The sequence below is a fragment of the Pinus tabuliformis genome, chromosome 6, assembly GCF_031772625.1.
Source record: "Pinus tabuliformis cultivar Carrire ecotype Pingquan chromosome 6, CPIR1, whole genome shotgun sequence".
NCBI classification, from domain to species: domain Eukaryota; kingdom Viridiplantae; phylum Streptophyta; class Pinopsida; order Pinales; family Pinaceae; genus Pinus; species Pinus tabuliformis.
This window is the reverse complement of record NC_142292.1, coordinates 584,025,878-584,044,898: the sequence shown is the minus strand read 5'-3', so window position 1 is coordinate 584,044,898 and position 19,021 is coordinate 584,025,878. Positions and strand designations below refer to the sequence as shown.

The window sequence follows — 19,021 nt, the reverse complement described above, 5'->3', positions numbered from 1 at the left end:
TTTTCATATTTGGGGTTTCGTTTAAAAGCGCGGGGATATCGCAGCCACGATTGGCATTGGCTGTTAGATCGTTTCTACAACAAAATATCTGGTTGGGAAATGCGTCTTCTATCTCTTGCTGGCAGATTCATTTTGGTACAGGCTGTACTCTCCCAACTCGCGGTGTATTGGGGCCACCTTTTTCTTCTTCCGGCCTCTGTCACAAAGAAAATGAAGTCTATTGCTGCAAACTTCTTGTGGGGCGGCCGATCATACCAGACAAAATTTCACCTTGTGAGCATGGACTCTATCACAAGGCCAAAAAAGGCAGGTGGATGGGGCCTTCTTGACATGAAATGCTTTGGAAAAGCGCTCATCTGCAAATCCCTTCACAGAGGCATCTTTGGTAGCAGTCCGTGGAGTACTCTCATCAATCAGAAGTATCTCAAAGGCCGAAATATGGCATACTGGTACAGAAGGTCCACTCTCGGCATCAGATCAGGCTCCTCCATTTGGCTTTGCTTCAGGAAAATTCAATCCTTTTTTATGATGAATCTAAAATGGACTATCTTTTCTGGCACAAGTGTCTTCATTGGTATTGACCCTACCCTGCACAACCTAGAATCCATGATCCCACCGCCATTACTCTCCTTTTTCCATTCAAGGGGTCTTTTTACCTGGGACAAGCTCATTCTCACATGGTCCTCTCAGGAGCCTATCTGGAAAAACGACCTCCAATTGGCCTTGCCCCCCCCCCCTCCGCCCCCTATGGCTCTCTTTTACCAACCGATTCACTCACAGCGGAATCACTCAAATGGGGACAATGGATGAATTGATTTGGTCAACTGGGAAATCAATCCACCCCATCTCTGTCAGGAACCTCTACACAGCCCTCTCCCCTCACTCTCCGCCTTCCTCCCCTACCTTCCCTGTCAAGCTCTGGAAAGCCCACTGCCCTCTCAAGTCCATCCTTTTCTCATGGCTTCTTTTCTCCAACAAGAACCTCACCTGGGAGGTCCTTCAAAAAAAGGTTGGCATGGTCCTAGCAGGTGTCAGCTATGCTCAGCAGCGACAGAATCAAATTATCATATGTTCTTCGACTGTACCGCCTCCACTGCAATCTGGTATGAACTCTCTCTGACTTATGGTTTTCCTCACCGATCTTTTGCTTCTGTACAGGATGGTTTCTTATGGTGGAGCGCCCAATGTCCCTCCTGGCATGCTCTTTTCATTCTCACCTGCTGGCATCTCTGGAAGTGGCGGAATGGTCGTATTTTCCAAGGCTGTTGTCTGCCTCTTAACTCCATCTTGACTACAATTTCGGGGTTCATGCTTTCTCTGGACTAAGCGGGCTCTCCTATATGCCCTATTATCTTTTTATGCTCCAGCAATGCGCTCCAATATGTAAAATCTTTGCGCTCTATCTGAATGAGCTCCCTCAGAACTGTTATATTTCGTTACATTTTTGGACAGTTTTCTACAGAACCTATTTGGGGGAATCAGTTATTCCCTTTTCACTATGATTTCTCTATTATGGCTGAGGTTTTGAACACATATGTATATCTTGATCTTTATATATCCTTAATATAATCCATACTGATTTTTCTCTCTGAAAAAAAAAAAAAAAAATTGTCAACTCGATTAAGTAATGCATATCTAATATAATTTAGACCACTGCAATCAAGGTTAGTAGTGTGATATTTTAGGTATATAATTATTTTAATTGGTGTTTTCAATTGTATTGTTAATTTTTTTTGTTTATTAAGAAATTATTGTTAGGTAAATTTGATTTACGGAAAGAGTTAAAGTTAAACACATTAAATGGTAGTGGTTTTGGACACATGGTTTAGTGTACTTATGGTTTTTTGCCCATTCATATAATGAAGCCCTTAAAAATTTTGGAAGACTTCATTGTAATAGGTCTAAGGATGTGACCGATGAAGGCTCACTTGGCCAGGCCTAAGGATGTGACCGATGAAGGCTCACTTGGCCAGGCCTAAGGATGTGATTGATGAAGGCTCACTTGGCCAAGCCTATCTAAGGTTTTGGCCACGAGACTAATGGAATTTGTTAGGTTGGGTTTGTCCCCAAACTTGGGGATTTCACAAGGTAAATATTGTGTTTAATTTTTTATGTGCGTTGCTGGTATAATTATTCTCATGGTAAAAAAATTCTCTCATTGTCAAATTTCTGTTGAAGGTGGATGTGTTTTGACTTTAGAGGGATACTTCTAATGATCGGTGACTCTGATGGAGGTCGTAGGTTCACTATAAAGAAGCAAGTGGAGAAGGACTCAGGAACTTCTTCTTTTTTCAATACGCGACACAGTAGGAACCATATACTAGTAGAAAACATGAGCATGCAAAGTAACATGGGGTCTCGTTATCAAAGTTGGACAGGCTACAAAATAGCTACGAGGGAGAGTCGTATGTATTCTTTTCCATGTAGGTGCCTAGCTGGGCTGATGACATGGGGACTAGTGTTGTGCTCCAAGGCCTCCAGAGCCTTTGTCTAAATGTTGTGAACAAAGTTGCACAAATGATGATCCATGCACGAGTTTAATCAAAGGTAAGTTATGTGAGTTCTTTGCAGGATTGCATGTTCTGCAAAGGTGGTCGTGGGCACGACAATGTTACAGATGAGCTTGTACTGGATCTTATACGTTCTAAAAGCGTTAAAGTAGCATGACAAACATACCGCGGAAGGTCCAGAAAGATGAGAGCATTGGGCGAGAGAATGGAAGTCAGATAGCAACAACCAATAAAATAATAATAATAATAATAATAAATTATTATTAAAATGGAGTAAAAAAATTATGCCATGTAAATGGGCATATTGTTATAAGACTTGGTAAGGTACGCTATAACAACCCCGATTAAAAATTCATGTAAGAATATAAGACCAAGGTCATGGGACACATATTCTAAGTTGAATGGTGGGCAAAACATCCTAGTGGGTGTCCATTTGGTTTATTACGGCTAAGGGAAATTGGCAAAGGAAAAAATGCATTAATTGGCATTTTATCTATGAAATAAAGCAAATTAGGAGAAAAGGGTGCGTGTGAGGAGAAAATTGAAGGAAAATGAAGAAATTAGAGGCCTCAATGATAAAAAGGCTTGAGGATCAGTTCATAGCTTTTTCAGTTCACTTATGGCTCTCTCTTGGGTTATCTCTCTAATTCTTTTACACACTTACAGTTTTCTTGGAGCACTCTTGGAGCATTGTGGCATGCCTTGGATTTGGAGCAAGAAGGCAAAGGAAGAGTAGGAAAGTGCAAGAGAACAGCGGGATCAACAACTACATATGAATTTCTTTGTAGGTATCGAGTTGCATTCATGGTTTCCTTTACTAGTTTTGGCATGCGTGGTACATGCATGTGATTTCTTGGTTATGATATGTCGTTGGCATCGAGGATTGATTGGATTGATTTTACCTACCCTTGTCATTTCCTAGATAGTCATGTTGTTATGGGTTTTACCTTTTGTTTTCTGGTTGCTGCTCATGTTTCTTATGGTTGTGGGTTGAGTTATTAGTTCCTAGAGCCTTGGTTGGACAAATACTCTGGAAGCCTTGTAACAACCTGAGTTGAGTTACTAGTCTTGGAACCCTTGGTTGGAAAAATGCTCTAGAGCCCTTGGTGGGTTGAGTTACTAGTCTTGGAAGCCTTGGTTAGACAAACGCTTTGGAGCCCGACGACAACTATGGGTTGAGTTACTATTCCTAGAAGCCGAGTTGGAAAAAACTCTCTAGAGCCCTCGGCAACTTGGATAAAGACCGATCTGGTGATGGTTAGTGATGTCCGACAATGAGGTGGAATCCCTGGTTGATGATTGAGGTTATTTGGCCTTTTGAAACCCTAGTTTGGTTTTGCTTGGTTTATTCCATGAGATCCCACATTCATGCTTGGAATATGGTGTGAGGGTGATTGGCTGAAAGAAAGATTTGGTTCAACCCAATCTATGTTCGGATGATACGTGGAAGTCTCTTACTTGGTTGACATTTTTATATGTTAATAAGAGGTATTTTCTATTGTGATTTATGAGCATATGTATTGATTATGATGGTTATCTTATGGTTGCTCTGCCATGGTTCTATGTTGGTTATTTGTTGGTTTCTACGTTGAGTCTTTGTTGGTTATATGATGTATAATGTCTATGGCTCTTGACATGTTTGATGAATATGTGAATGGTTGATGAATGCATGGACTAACAGATGTTATTACAACTATTATGAGAGGGCATTAGACTTTCTTGGAAAATCTCAGATAAGTTTCAAACTCCTTTGATCAGATATTCATTCATGACCTGTAGATTTCATGTTCATCATGTGTGTTGACGAAATGTCTGATATGGTTAGGCTTGTTTAGGTCAAGTCCTTGAAAAAGATTTGTGTTAGAGGCTTTGTCTTGGTGTCATTTATTGTCTTGGAAAGTCTCATCAAGTTTTGGGAAGTGGTCTTTTGGGAAGTGGTCTAGAGACTAGCCCTGAAAAAGTGGCTCAAATCCCGCAGTAGCAAGCATAGAACTGGCTAAAAAAGATTGCAGTCTCTCTCTTGTAGGCTTATGGGAGTGACTGGAGACCTACAGTGGCATGGATGTAGGCTTGTGCATGCGAATGGGGTTTTTTTTGTGAAAAAACAATCTGACTCAAGGTTTGGGCACCTAGAGGGGTGGTTTAGCTCTTGTGGGTGTTATAGCTCCTGAGGAAGGTCAATAAGGTTTTGGTTTGTCAATTCCACTTCCTTAAGGTCATATAGGAGGTTAATTCATATCATATTAACTCTTCATCACATATTTACCTCGATGGACCAATTAGCTTGGGTAATTGTGGGAGGGGGGTGTTACAGAGAGGTATAAGAGCAAGGTTCAACACTTGGACTCGATGGGCAAAATATGTTGTATGCATACATATAAGTTATATATGTGCTTGTTATGTAGGCATGGTGGTAGTCATTGTTACAATTGTGTTGACATGTAGAAGTTGGTGATGTTATTGTTGGGATGTGTTTGTCATGAATGCATGTTGGTTGTATATGCATTTGTTAGGGATGTTAGTGTTTATATGTTGTTATGCATGCATTTTTATAGGCATGGTTGTCATGCATGAGGTCATGGTATGCAATTGATATTTTCATGCATGATGTCAATGTACTATTATGATTATGATTATACAGGTATCATGCTATTCTGGTTGACCTTGCAAACGAGATATCTTCCCCCAAACTACATTGAGGTATGTTGGTTAATGGTTGTTATAAGCATTAGGGCTATGTACATGTTTGTCAGTCTGTGGTTGTTGTAGTTACATGCATGATGGATGTTACTTAATTAGTGTGGTCATATACACATGTGTTAGATTGTCATGAATCGTAGTGACTTGTTCTTATATGCATTGTGGTCATATGCATTATGAATATGCTCACTGAAGCTAAGATCCCGATGTTATATGTATCATGTTAATATGGATTGGCTTGTGCATATGGCTATGGTTATAATATTGAAATATGAGTTGATATACTTGGGATATTGTGTCGTACTAATATGAATTGATTGTGCAGATGGCATAACCTCCCTTGAGATACATTGAGGTATGAGTTTGATTATGTCACCAATTTGGTTTATCTAGCATGGTATGTTTACATGTTGTTTGAATGTTTGATTAATTGTATGATATGAGCATGCGTCTATAAGATTGCATGTTGAGATAACTGATATATAATTGATAGTTGTAGCATTATGACTATGATTGTGATTTGATTGTTGATTATGACATGGTTGTTAGTCTTGGTAAAGGTCGATTTCAAATTAACAGATATAATGTATTGGTCTTTGGAACATATGCTTGACATGTGTGAACAGTTTCAGGGAAACATGTTTGGTATCAACATGACAAGGTAATAGCTAATTTGTTTATATAGCTAACAGTTGGGTGACATAATGGCACGTAATAAGACTCAATTGCAGTGAGAAAAAAAGGTAAAAGAAAGGAGTTGGGTGAGAATTCCTTTGGCTATGTTTGGAAACCGCACTTCCAAACAAATGAGTGATTTGCATGAATATAAGAAGTCTTTGTAACCTTTATTTTGTTTGACATTGTGTGGATATGTGCTATATTCATGAACATGTATTTGACAGGTATAACAGTTGATTTCTTGTTATAGCTGAATATGTGAAGGGAATTGGAGTCCCTTGAGAAAGGGAATGGATGTGTTCAGTTACAAAGGCAACAATCTTGGCACGACAAGGTAATATAACTAGTATATTTTTATATTTATTTATACATTGACAGTTATGTGTTTATGGTAGTATGATGCAGGGATTGCATGACAAAAGAGACTGCCATGAGATTTTCAAGAAGGCTCGGGTTGATTTTCCCTTGGAAACATTGGGAACCCATGGGGATTGAGTCATTGTGGTTTTTGCTAGTCTTGTGCTTTCAGTGTTTTGGTGATTTTCTTGCGCTTGATTTGTAGTTTTATTTATGTTTGGTGCATGGCCATGCCACTTTGTTTATGGTGTTGTATTGCTATTGGTTTTCCATGATTTTCTTCTTGTTTGTTTCTTGTCTTTCCTTTCATGTTTTCAGGGTCTTGGGATTTGGTTAGGAAAAGAGGAAAGTTAAGGGAGCTTGAGAGATTTGGATGAACCCGATAGGTAATGTAAGACTCAGATGAAGCTAGTGCATGAGTAAAGGGCAATTGAAGGTAAGAATATGACAACCAATTGGATTGGTTGGGTCCACTGAGGTAAGTGGACGGTAGCAAGAAAATCATGAGAAAGGTAACAAGAAAGGTAAAGTAAATGGATTTGAGGCGTTAGATGCCTTAGCTATGTTGGGAATTGTTGTTCTCGGTATTCTGTATGTTGTGCAAGGATAAAGGGGGTTCTCTTAACCTTGACCTTATGATATCTGGGAATTATGTTGTGATCATGATTATGTTGATGCTTATATATGTATACGTGTATGTACGTATGTTGTTGTCTGAAAGGGTTGTCAGGGATCATGATTGTTTTATGCTAATGTTTATATGTATGTATGTTTGTATGTATGTATGTCATTATTTGACAGAGTTGTCAGGGATCATTCTTGTGGAGAAGTGATTGCTTATGCAGGTGAATGGCATGAAGCGGTTCCTAGTTTATGAGGGATCAAGTGGGAAGAGTCGCACTGACAGATCTATGAGGTTAGTATCATGTGGACATAATTTGATATTATGGTATTGTATTATGCCTATGTTTATGTTATGGATGGGTAATGCTAAAAGATATATCAATGGAATGAAAGTAGTGTGATCTACGGCATGTTGGGACAAGCATGGATAATGGAAAGACACTAGAAGTAAGGTTTCTTGGTAAGGACAGTGTGTTTTTAGAGTGTGTAGTACTTGTGTTGTGTACATGTAGCATATGTTGTATTGTGTACATATGGTGTTGTGTGCCTGTTGTATATATGGTGTTGTGTGCATATTGCATATGAAATGTTGAGTATAGATGGTGCTATGTACATGTTTGATATGTGGTGTTGTGTACATATGGTACTATGCACATGTTAGATATGCAGTGTTGTGTGCATATGGTGTTGTGCACATGTTGGATATGCAATGTTGTGTACATATGGTGCTATGTACATGTTGTATATGTGTTGCCTACGTACATATGGTGTTGTGTGCATGTTGTACATGTGGTGCTATGTACATATGGTGTTGTGTGCATGATCGTACATGTGGTATTGTGTACATGTGATTTTGTGTTCACGTTGTACATGTGATTTTGTGTTCACGTTGTACATGTGGTATTGTGTACAGGGGGTGTTGTGTACATGTTGTGCATGTGGTGTTGTGTAAATGTGGTGTCGTGCACATGTCGTGCATGCGGTGTTTTGTACATGTTGTACAGGTGGTGTGGTGTACATGTGGCAGTGTGTACATGTTGTGCAAGTGATGTCGTGTACATGTGAGTCACGTTGTGTACATGTTGTGGAGGTCATTTTGTGTACACGTGGTATTGTGTACATGTTGTACATGTGGTACCAGTGTACATATGGTATCGTGAGCATGTTGTGCATGTTGTGTTTTGTACATGTGGTACTACGTATGTGCATTATGTAGTCGTGGTGTTGTGACACGTGTATTCGTTGTGTTGTACTATGTGTACATATATGTACTGTGTTGTGATGTACACTGAGTGTAAGTGTATGTGTTGTGTTGTAAACCAAACATAGGTGTATTTGTTGTGTTGTATGTCGGGTGTAGGTGCATGTATTGCATGTTGTTGTGTGTTGTGTGTATGTGTAAGTGATTGAAGATAAGAAAAGCCACAGGATGCTTATCGGGTGTGGCAACCAATTTGGTGTGTACGGAAATGACAAGGGATAAAGGTAGAAGCAAGGACCGATTAAATGATAAGTATCTGTATTTTATTCCAGTTTTATTATGCATGTGATCTATGAATCTGATTTATAATGGTTACATGTGACATATGATTTTGATTTATGATGGTTGTGTTTGAGTTAACTGGATGTGATATGTTATACATGATGATTTTGTCAAAGAGTTGTTTGACTTGTTGTGATAAGAAGTAAACGGAATTGCAAGTGTACCTTATTGACGAGCCACCAATGAGGTATGATTTGAATTATTTCAATTCGTTTTGAATCTAATGGGAATTATGTGCTTGGTACATGAAATCATAGAAATGCCCGGACTGGGTGGTTGAAACTGATTGCAAGGATTAACAGTGGTAGAAAAAGGAATTGGAACAGGAACCAATATGTTGGTAAAGCACTTTTCGACCCGAGCAATGTCTACACGTAAATGTAGAGGGAGTCATGGGAGTCACACATTGATACACCTTGTGATAATGAAGGCAACCAGTTGACTTTAGGAACAATTTCACTATGTAGGGAGATTACTATATTTAGGTTGTTAGGTCTTTATTTTGAATCAGTTCACCTCATATTTCTGTCTACTTTTTCCATCTAGGCGTGACATTTGTGCAACATTCCTCTTGCACCCTTCATTGTCAGTCAAGAAAGTATCAACAAATGTCGCAGGATACCTCTTCAGTTAAAATCCATGTATAGAGTGGACGACCAAGTACAAGTCATTTAACACGCCTAGGGATGGAGTAAACGACTTCATTGGGTTTCGTCTTACTTTGGCAGGGAAGCAAGTAAGAGAATCCAACATGAATACTCACACACAGATTGGTATACACTTCAAGGTGAAGGTTATATACTTCAGTTCTTTTGAGTTCTTGACATACAAAGCTTGGTCGCTTCTTTATTTCTTTGGAGCTACTTCTTGCTTGTAGCTCTGTGTTTAAATAATTTGGCGGTGGGGTGAGAAGCTTGTGAATCATGTGCAGTTTTGTGGATTTATCATAAATTAGTGAAGAAGGAACCTACGCTTACTTTGTACAACTTTGTCATTACTAGTGTCAGTTATAGATTAATCAATGTTCGAGCTAGAGGCTTCCTTAAACTGTTTTTTTGTTGATCATTCTTCAAGAAACTAGAGTTGGAACTATCTTGTAAAGCATAATGTCATTAGGCGGAGACAATGTCGTTAGGTGGAGACAATAAGGCATGGGAGTGGCAAGACGAGTAATCCTGATTGGATGCGCACTCGCCTCTCGATATACTTTCTATTAAAGATGGGGATTATTGTGCTTATTTAATACTTATAAAAATCTATGTTCGAAAGATTTATTTGGTGTTGTGTCATCTTATCCGGCGCCTAGTTTGTAAAACTCAAACAGAGTATATGAAAATTTGATTTTTTTAATATTTTAAAATATTGCAAATTACATCTATTATTTACTCTACAAAAGAAACACACAGCTCTATAAGCTAAAGCTTGTACCAATGCTCTGAAAGTTTGATAGCCCTATGCTTCAACAATGAAGAAATGTCTGGCAATTCATACGATCAGTAAGCTTTGATATTTTCTTCCCGAGTCCAATTCATAATGTAATTATGCCAAAGGTGTTATTTTACTCAACGGATCCCCATCGACCTTGCTACATGTTTTTTATTTTTATATTATAATTATGTATATATGTAATTATTTGCATTTTTAGGTTTGAGTGATATCATATTATACATGTGAATTCCAAAACGCTTCTCCGTTTCCAAAACATTGACCATTCCAAACAGCATAGGAAAATTTCATATATATTTTATTTTTATAAAAGTTATGTATCAACATAATTGGTTAAAATTTGAGCTATAAATCTATGTTTTGGAATTTTGTTTAATTAATATTTATAATTCTTATAATTAAAATTTAATATATTTTTTAAAATAATAATTTTAATATTAAATTATTAAAATTATTAATATAATTTTATTTTTAATGTTAATTATACAATTTTATTTTTATTCTAAATAAAAATATATATATTTTCTTTCTTATTATTTTAAATAAGAAAAATATTTATTTTCTTTTTATTATTTTAAAAAACTAACCAATTTTTTATATATTATAGAATCCTTAAACTACAACTTTAATTATATGATGAGTATTAAAATGTCAAAAATATATTAGTGTTTTTAATTATTAAAAGTATTCATTCTTTTCTTTATTTAAATTATATTTAGGTTTTAACTTTAGAAAACACTTAAATAAGAAATTAATTTAAAAATTGGTTAATTTCATAATGATAATTTTAATCATAAATTAGATTTGTTTAATTATTTAAAATTAAAATAAATCATGTTATACATTCTTAATTATATATTAAATTTCTATTTATTTGATATATTTTTTTGTTGGGTGAATTTTATTATTTTCGGAAATTGAAATTTACATAGTGAGATGTATATAGTTGGTTAGTTTTTTATTGGGGGGCTTGACAATATCCAAAAATACACTATGTTTAAAGAGGTGAGGGATAACTGAGTCCATCGACTTTCATCATCTGTAAGGACCTCTCAAACCTTGCTACTCGTATCTTGTATGTAACCAATTATTATCTTCCACATTTCATCCAAAAATCTCAATCCCTATTGGTCTTTGTAAGAGCATCCTAGATACTGCACATCACCTCCTAAGTATTGAAGCTCCTATTTTCGCTACTTGTACTATACATTTTGCTTTCTTTTCATTACCTTGTGATTATCACCATTATCAATGCAATTTTTTACTTGGTCTTTCTTTTCATTATCCTTGTGATCATCACCATTATCAATGCAAGTTTGTACTTAGTCTTCCAACTGAGGATCCCCATAAACCCATTGACAATATCCACATCACCAACTTTAATGCCAACTCTTATCTCATCCTCAATTCCCCAGTTCAATGTGAATCTAAGGGCTACTTTCTTGTGGGTCTTGATATCTCTTATGAATTCAACATCACCATACCTCGAAAAAATAATGAATGACGATCAATACTTCCTTTATCGAATGATGTATTGATCTTAGTTTTGAATTCTCTGCCAAGGATTTTAAGGCATTGAATGAAAAAAAAAAAAACTATGGCAATTTTGTACATCAAAACATTTGATTGCTTATATTATGATACTTGCATGAGAGAGGGAGTCAAACTTCCATATATTGTTGATATGTTCATTACGTTAACACCAATAACTTTTTATTGGTGTAAGTATATATGTTATCAATTGTTTAAGAAGGTTGGATTTACAACATCATCTTTATTATCAATCCATTCTCCAAAATGGTAGACTCACAAATCTTAAATATTATGGATCACTATATCTATGACAAAAGTCACAGTACCATTGTATTTGTTTTATTTGACTAAAATTGGTTGCTTGATAAGACAAAGCTATATTTATCACACACAAATTGAAAGACACATGGATATGCCCCCACCTTTTGCAATAGTATTTTCTTTAAATAAAAGTCAAGATAGATGGAGGTTTTCCATTTTGAGTGAGGAGTGTAAAATTGGAATTGGCTCTATTTAGTTGCAAAATAAACTTGAATATGTAGACTTTACTGAAACTGGCTTTGACAACAATCAATTAGTCCATAAGGTTTTGTTGTCATATAATTAAGAAAATATTAAGGTAGGGGAAAGTAATGCATTCATCAAGAGATTAAAGTTAAATTAGTTAATTAAAAGAGACCAAGCAATCTCAATAGAGAGGATGGCTGGAAAGTCAGTAAGTGTTGGGTCCCTGCACTCTCGTCCTAGTCGTTTTCTGCCCTCCTCTTTAGGTTTTTTTTTTATCTTTATTTTTAATTATTATTACTTTATTTCATTTTTACTTATTTACTTATTTATTTATTATTTATATTTCTTTATTTTTATTTTTATTTTTTATTATTTTATTATTATTATTATTATTATTATTATTATTATAACTGACATTATTTTGAACTGATTTTTATTTATTTAATATTATTTAATTATTGTTCCCTTTTATTTATTTTAAAATTTTAATATTACTTTTTTTCTCCAAATTTCTTTTAACTTTGATAGTACTTAGAAACCAGCTCCCTTTTCAATTAATTTTATATTACCTTAAGGTCCTTTATATAACTAATTTTACGTTGAAATTCTAATCTAATTATTTTTAACTAATTTTCTAACTAACGTAACATCTTTTGAATAAACTAACCATTAAATTATGATTGAATAGAAATACTCGTCAACCTATTATTATGATTTTAAGTATAAAAATATTTATATATATGTATAATACCAATATTAATTATTAAATAATTTAAATAAATAAATAAATTTTCTTTTCTTTTCAAATCAATCATTGAAATGATTAATCCTAACTTTTAATAACCTAGTATTATAATTATATTTATTAATTTTTATAAGTAAATTCCTTTTTAAAACCAACCATTTACCTAATTTAACTTATTTCCATAGAAAAATAATAATAAAAATAGTAAAAATATTAAATTAATAAATTATAATTTTGACCGGGCTCCTAAGGTCAAAATTAGCTGTTAATCAATCTAGCCGTTGGAGACTCTGCTCAGGCTATTTATCATGCTAAGCTAGATCTGTTCTTCAACTTGTCCTGACGATGAACCACACTAGTTGGTTTGAAACGCGTCGACAAATGATACTCCATGGGAAATTTTCTCAATTTGCTCAATGGGAAATTTTTAGAATTGAAGCAAAAATAGGTAGAGCCACCAATGAAGTTCAAGTCACCTAATCACAATCCCATCCTACCATTGTTGTCATTCATCCACAAATTTTGAAACATTTGATTTGATTGAGTTGCACGAGGCATTTCCAAACTTTTGGATCCCCAAATCTTCATCTGATAATAGATGATTCCCTTGGGAAAATATTTTCATTGAGAAGTTTGAAGGGGTTTGATTTAAGTCTACATGAAGGTAGTAGGGTTGTTCATTTAGGATTTTAGGATATATGAAATATATATATATATATATATATATAGAGAGAGAGAGAGAGAGAAGGGGTTTGATGTCAGTCTACATTAAGGTAGGTAGCATGGTTGTTCAATTAGGATATATATATATATATATATATATATATATATATAAGGACAAGCCATCAGGGTACTTGTGTTGTTCATTTAATGAGGGGCATTAACATTGGTGAAACTTTGCAATTTAGATGGAACAACACGAGTTTACTCACATGTTTTTATGGCAGAATATAATTTTTTTCTATCACTTAATATTTTATTGTATTGCCCAAAAATTGGAAGGAAAAATGTTTGTAATGAGATACTTTATTTTTACATTTGATTTTAATTAAATTGTAAAAAATATAATTACAATGTTAATTATATTTCTAATGAATTAAATGTTTTTCAAAAGTATTTAATTTGGATTAAAAAAATGGGTTGTGAGATTTTTTTGGTTTACTATTAAATAATGATGAAAAGATAAAACCTAGGTAAATGATTTCCAAATGATGCCCATCAGTGTTGCCTATCTATAATTGTAAACAATAAGGGTGTATTTTGTTGGTAGCCTAAAACATTAGGTGAATACCACACTAGAGAGTTCATATAAAAGCTCCATGCATATGCAAGTCCATTAGATGATGTAGAATTATAAAAGTTTCTATTGCTGACAATATAAGAACAATCCTTTGAATAGTTGCCACATCTTATATTGTAGGTGACAAGAAAATCTCATTTCTCATTGTTAAGAAAAGTGTGTGTATGGCATCATCGCCGGTTTGATATGTATAGACAAACTTTAAGACTTTCATCATCTCATATTTCAAATATTATTCTAATTGTGTATTACCAACTTAACAAAAATACAGTAAACAATCAAAATCTAATACAACAATTATTATTTCAAACCAAAATACAACTTTTCGAATTCAACAATTCCAATTTAACAATCTTATCGGCCTCTCTTTACACCTTTTGGAACAATGGCTAGTTTACAACTTGTGAAATACAAGAATTAAAGTTGATTATTTTATTTATATAAATTTTAACCTGCATTATAATTTTACGTAAGTGAAGAAAATAATTATATTAAATTATTAATAAAGTAATTTACATATTTAATATTGTTGATGCATATATCAAAATATTTATATTATAAAAATAATTTTAAAACACACATGCTTTAAATATTCAATTTTAATCAAATACATTTTTTAATAAAACATAGGAAAGAGACGCTCAATACTATAAATAAAAACAAAAATAAAACGAAAGGATAGATAAGCAGTTTCTTCCGGTAGTTATTTAAAAAGTTCAAAAGCAAAGATGGCCATTGTCAATGTGCCTAGCATTTTGTGTACCTGATTGAATGGAATAGTTTGTAATCGACATCGGCCTATTAGCTCAGTTGGTTAGAGCGTCGTGCTAATAACGCGAAGGTCGCAGGTTCGAGACCTGCATAGGCCAACTTATAAGCATAAAGAAGGCACGCTGATGAACAACGATTTATAAAATCAATTCCTTTTTTTAAAATCAATTTTTGTATTGTTCCTTTGCATTTAAATCAAGAATACCTTAATGCAAAAGGGTATTCGGCTAACGTATTTTGTAAACCCACACTTTAAGAGTATCCTAAATTTGAAGCACAATTTGTTAAATAATAGTTTAATATATTTTGTATTTCCTAAATTTTATGGATTTAATCTTAGGTAGCCAATAATTCTAAGGTATTCGGCTAACGTATTTTGTAAACCCACACTTTAAAAGTAACCTAAATTTGAAGCACAATTTGTTAAATAATAGTTTAATATATTTTGTATTTCCTAAATTTTATGGATTTAATCTTAGGTAGCCAATAATTCATTTGCTTGGGAATAGTTTAGAAAGAAGTCAAAGTTATCTTTAATAGTGTAGTTTTACAAGATATGATGGCACAAATAGATCAGCAATCACACCCAAATCAAATAAACATGATCTTAATACCTTACTATGGTATATGTCATCATTCCTTATATAACCATTACAAATGTGTTTACTAGTAGGGTATGCATAGTTAATAGCATTTTATGTAACATAATCTTATCAACTCGATTAAGGTATGCATAGTTAAGAACATTTTATGTAACATAATCTTATCAACTCGATTAAGGTGTGCATAGTTAACAACATTTTATGTAGCATAATCTTATCAATTCGATTAAGGTATGCATAGTTAATAACATTTTATGTAATATATCTTATCAACTCGATTAATAATGCATATTTAATACAATTTAGACTACTTCAATCAAGCTTAGTAGTGTGATATTTTAGGTACACAATTATTTTAATTGAGGTTATGTAAATTGTATTGTTAATTTTTTTGTTTATTAAGAGATTATTGTTAGGTAAACTTGATTTAGGGAAAGAATCAAAGTTAAACACGTTAAATGGTAGTGGTTTTGGGCATGTGGTTTAGCGTACTCATGGTTTTTTGCTCATTCATATAATGAAACCCTTAAAAAGCTTGGAAGACTTCATTGTAATGGTTCCAAGGATGTGAGTGATGAAGGCTCACTTGGTCGGGCTTGTCCAAGGTTTCTGCCATTGGGTTTTTCCCCAAAGTTGGGGATTTCCCAAGGTAAATATTGTATTTAATGTTTTATGTGTGTTGCTGGTATAATTATTCTCATGGTAAATATTTTTTCTCTCGTTGTCAATTTTTTGTCGAAGGTGGATGTGTTTTTACTTTAGAGGGATACTTCTAGTGATTGATGACTTTGATGGTCGTCGTGGATTCGCTATAAAGAAGCAAGCAGAGGAGTCACAATTTTTTTTTTTTTTTTTTCATCGGTACGCGACGCAGTAGGAACTGTATACTAGTAGCAAACATTAGCATGCAAAGTGACATGGGGTCTCATTAGTAGAGTTGGGCAGGCTACAAAAAAGCTACTAGAAAGAGTCGTATGTTTGCCCTTTCACGTAGGTGCCTAATTGGATCGATGCCATGGGGACTAGCATTGTCCTCTAAGGCATCCAGAGCCTCTTGTCTGATTCTTGTGAACAGAGTTGCGCAAATGATGATCCATTCACGAGTTTAATCAAAGGTAAGTTTTATGAGTTCTTTGCGGGACTGGATGTTCTGCAAAGGTGGTCGTGGGTACAATGGTGTTGTGGATGATCCTATACTGGATCTTGTACATGGTGAAAGTGTTAAAGTAGCATGACAAACAGACCGCGAAAGGTCCAGAAAGATGAGAGCATTAGGTGAGAGAATGGAAGTCAGATAGAAACAACCAATAAAATAATAATCATAATCATAATAAATTATTATAATGGAGTCAAAAAATTATTGCATGTAAATGGACATACTGTTGTAAGACTTGGTAAGGCATGGGTACCCTAAAAAATTTTCTAGTGTTAGACCTAAGTGATAGGGGACATGTCAGGTTAATAGACACCCTAGGGATAACCTTTGAGGGGGGTAAGGGATAGAGTGAGCAGCACTGACTCATTTGGCAGGTTTTTTTGTATTTAGTCAAGGAAACCCCGAGTCAAGGTTTACTCGTAAGAAACTTGACTCGAGAGAGAGTCAAAGTTGACCAAGTCAAATGGTAGTGGTTTAGCATACCCATGGTTTTTTTCCCATTGGATTCATGTAATGAAGACTTTAAAATGCTTGGAAGACTTCATTGTAATGGTGTCAAGGATGTAAGTAGTGAACGCTGAATTAGCAGACTTGGCCAAGGAGACTAATGTAATTACGCTAGTCTGGTTTTTTCCCCGAAGTTGAAGTTTTCCTAGGGTAAATATTGTGTTTAATGTTTTATATTTGTTGCTAGTATAATTATTCTCATGATAAATATTCTTTCTCTCGCTGTAAAATATCTACAATTATGACATTGATATTTTCTATAAGATGTCAACAAAAAAACATAAGTAGATTCAAGTGTTCCTCCTCAATTAATAAATTATGCTCCAAATGGATAAAAATATATAATAAAAAACCATTAACACAAAAAATATCATGAAAAACCATAAATATAGAAATCTATTTTACAATTTATTTTTTTCCTCGAAAAAGAGCATAACTTTTATCCAAATCATGAAAGGAAATTATAATGGTTATGTGCTAACACATTGTTGGAACCAAAATCTAGACTACAAACTTTCGTTAAAAAGCTAGAAGTCAATTTTCCAATGAAAAGATCCAGATCGAAAAAGATTACTTACATGATTTATAGTTGGTCAAGCAAAAAGTTAGTCAAAATCTATCTGAAGGACGAAGTGAAAACTCCATCTTTAAATTCAAGCATTTCCTCAACAAGGAGTTGTCCTTCTTTTCACAATTTATCAAAGTCTTCATTCTACTTTCTGTAGAAGTGAATGCATGAATCAACTATTGACCTATGTTGGTATCACAGAGGCCTTAATTGTATGCCTTATATTTCACTAACATTCTTATGAAAAATTTATATACATTCCAATGAAAATTTGAAGAAATGTGTGTTTAATTTAACTTTGTTGAAATCAAACAATAAGCAAAGACAAAAGAAATAACAATTACAAACAAGGGAGGCTGTGAAGCAGCAAGTCCCTACCATTGAATGAAGAGAAAACTAGCACACAAACTAGGTATGCCTTAAAAATAGGATTTCCAGTAAGTTAGCGAGTAAACCGACAAGCTATTTTGAAATCTAGGTAAATGATGACGGAATAAGTAGAACATGGGAAAATTGAACCTACAAAATAGAGTCATAAAGAACTAAATGGAATGGAACTTCTAGCATAAAATTCAATAAATATAAATTTTGAAAAGTAAATTGAAATAAAGGAAAATAAAAATCGAAATAACTTTTTTTTAACACTAGTTTTTTTTTTCCGGGGAAAAAAGCAACATTTTATTAGAGTAATAAAAGTTTTGATCCAGTAGTTCTTAAGCCGCGCAGGGCTTATAGAAGCAGTTACAGCTCGACCCGCGGGGAGCTTTTTTACAGTTTGAGGCCTGAGAAAGTCTTCCTCCCAAGAGGAGGATATAAAACCCTTTAAAACAATAGTTCATAAATTTACTGGAGTCTCCATATTGGAAAACAACTCCATTACAGTCAGAGAAAAAAGTGTCCATCTGCACTGTGTAACATATACAAAATTCAAAATTTGGGAATCTGAAAACTGTGAATGAAACAGCCGAAAAAACGAGGTCTGCTAAGGAGACATATATACAAAATATATAAACAGTAAGAAGTGAAAAACTGATAAAGAGCCGACAAAAAAAGGGGACTGATCAAATAATCTGATGTATATGCTACTGATCATAAGGAGGCAGGTCTGATCTGACTGACTGCCCCTGGTAAATCTCTTCTATCGCCCAGCTGTCCGGATCCTGTAGTATACCTGCCTTAGATAACTGATCGGCTTCTTCGTTCCTTTCCCTGTAGATATGACATAATGAAAACCTGTTAAAGAGAGTCTTCAGGTATAAAATCTCTTCAACAATTGTCATTAAAATTTGATTTTGGCAAGCAGCTAAACCATTGATCCAATTTATAACGTTTAGAGAGTCCCCAAATAACTGTATTGAGTTTATGTGTTTGTGTTGAAGCCAGCAAAGAAGTAGGCGCAAAGAGGAGAGTTCTGCAAAATTGTTTGTTCCTGGACCCAGCCCAACTGAGGCTTTTAGAATGTGTTCTGAATTGA

The 19,021-nt window shown here is 34.4% G+C and overlaps 1 non-coding gene across 1 annotated transcript; it reads left to right on the top strand.

Moving 5' to 3' along the window:
- The first annotated feature begins 14,738 nt into the window (after positions 1-14,738).
- TRNAI-AAU (transfer RNA isoleucine (anticodon AAU)) lies at positions 14,739-14,812 on the top strand. Its single transcript has one exon. It is a non-coding gene; the product is annotated as a tRNA-Ile (tRNA).
- The last annotated feature ends 4,209 nt before the right edge of the window (positions 14,813-19,021 follow it).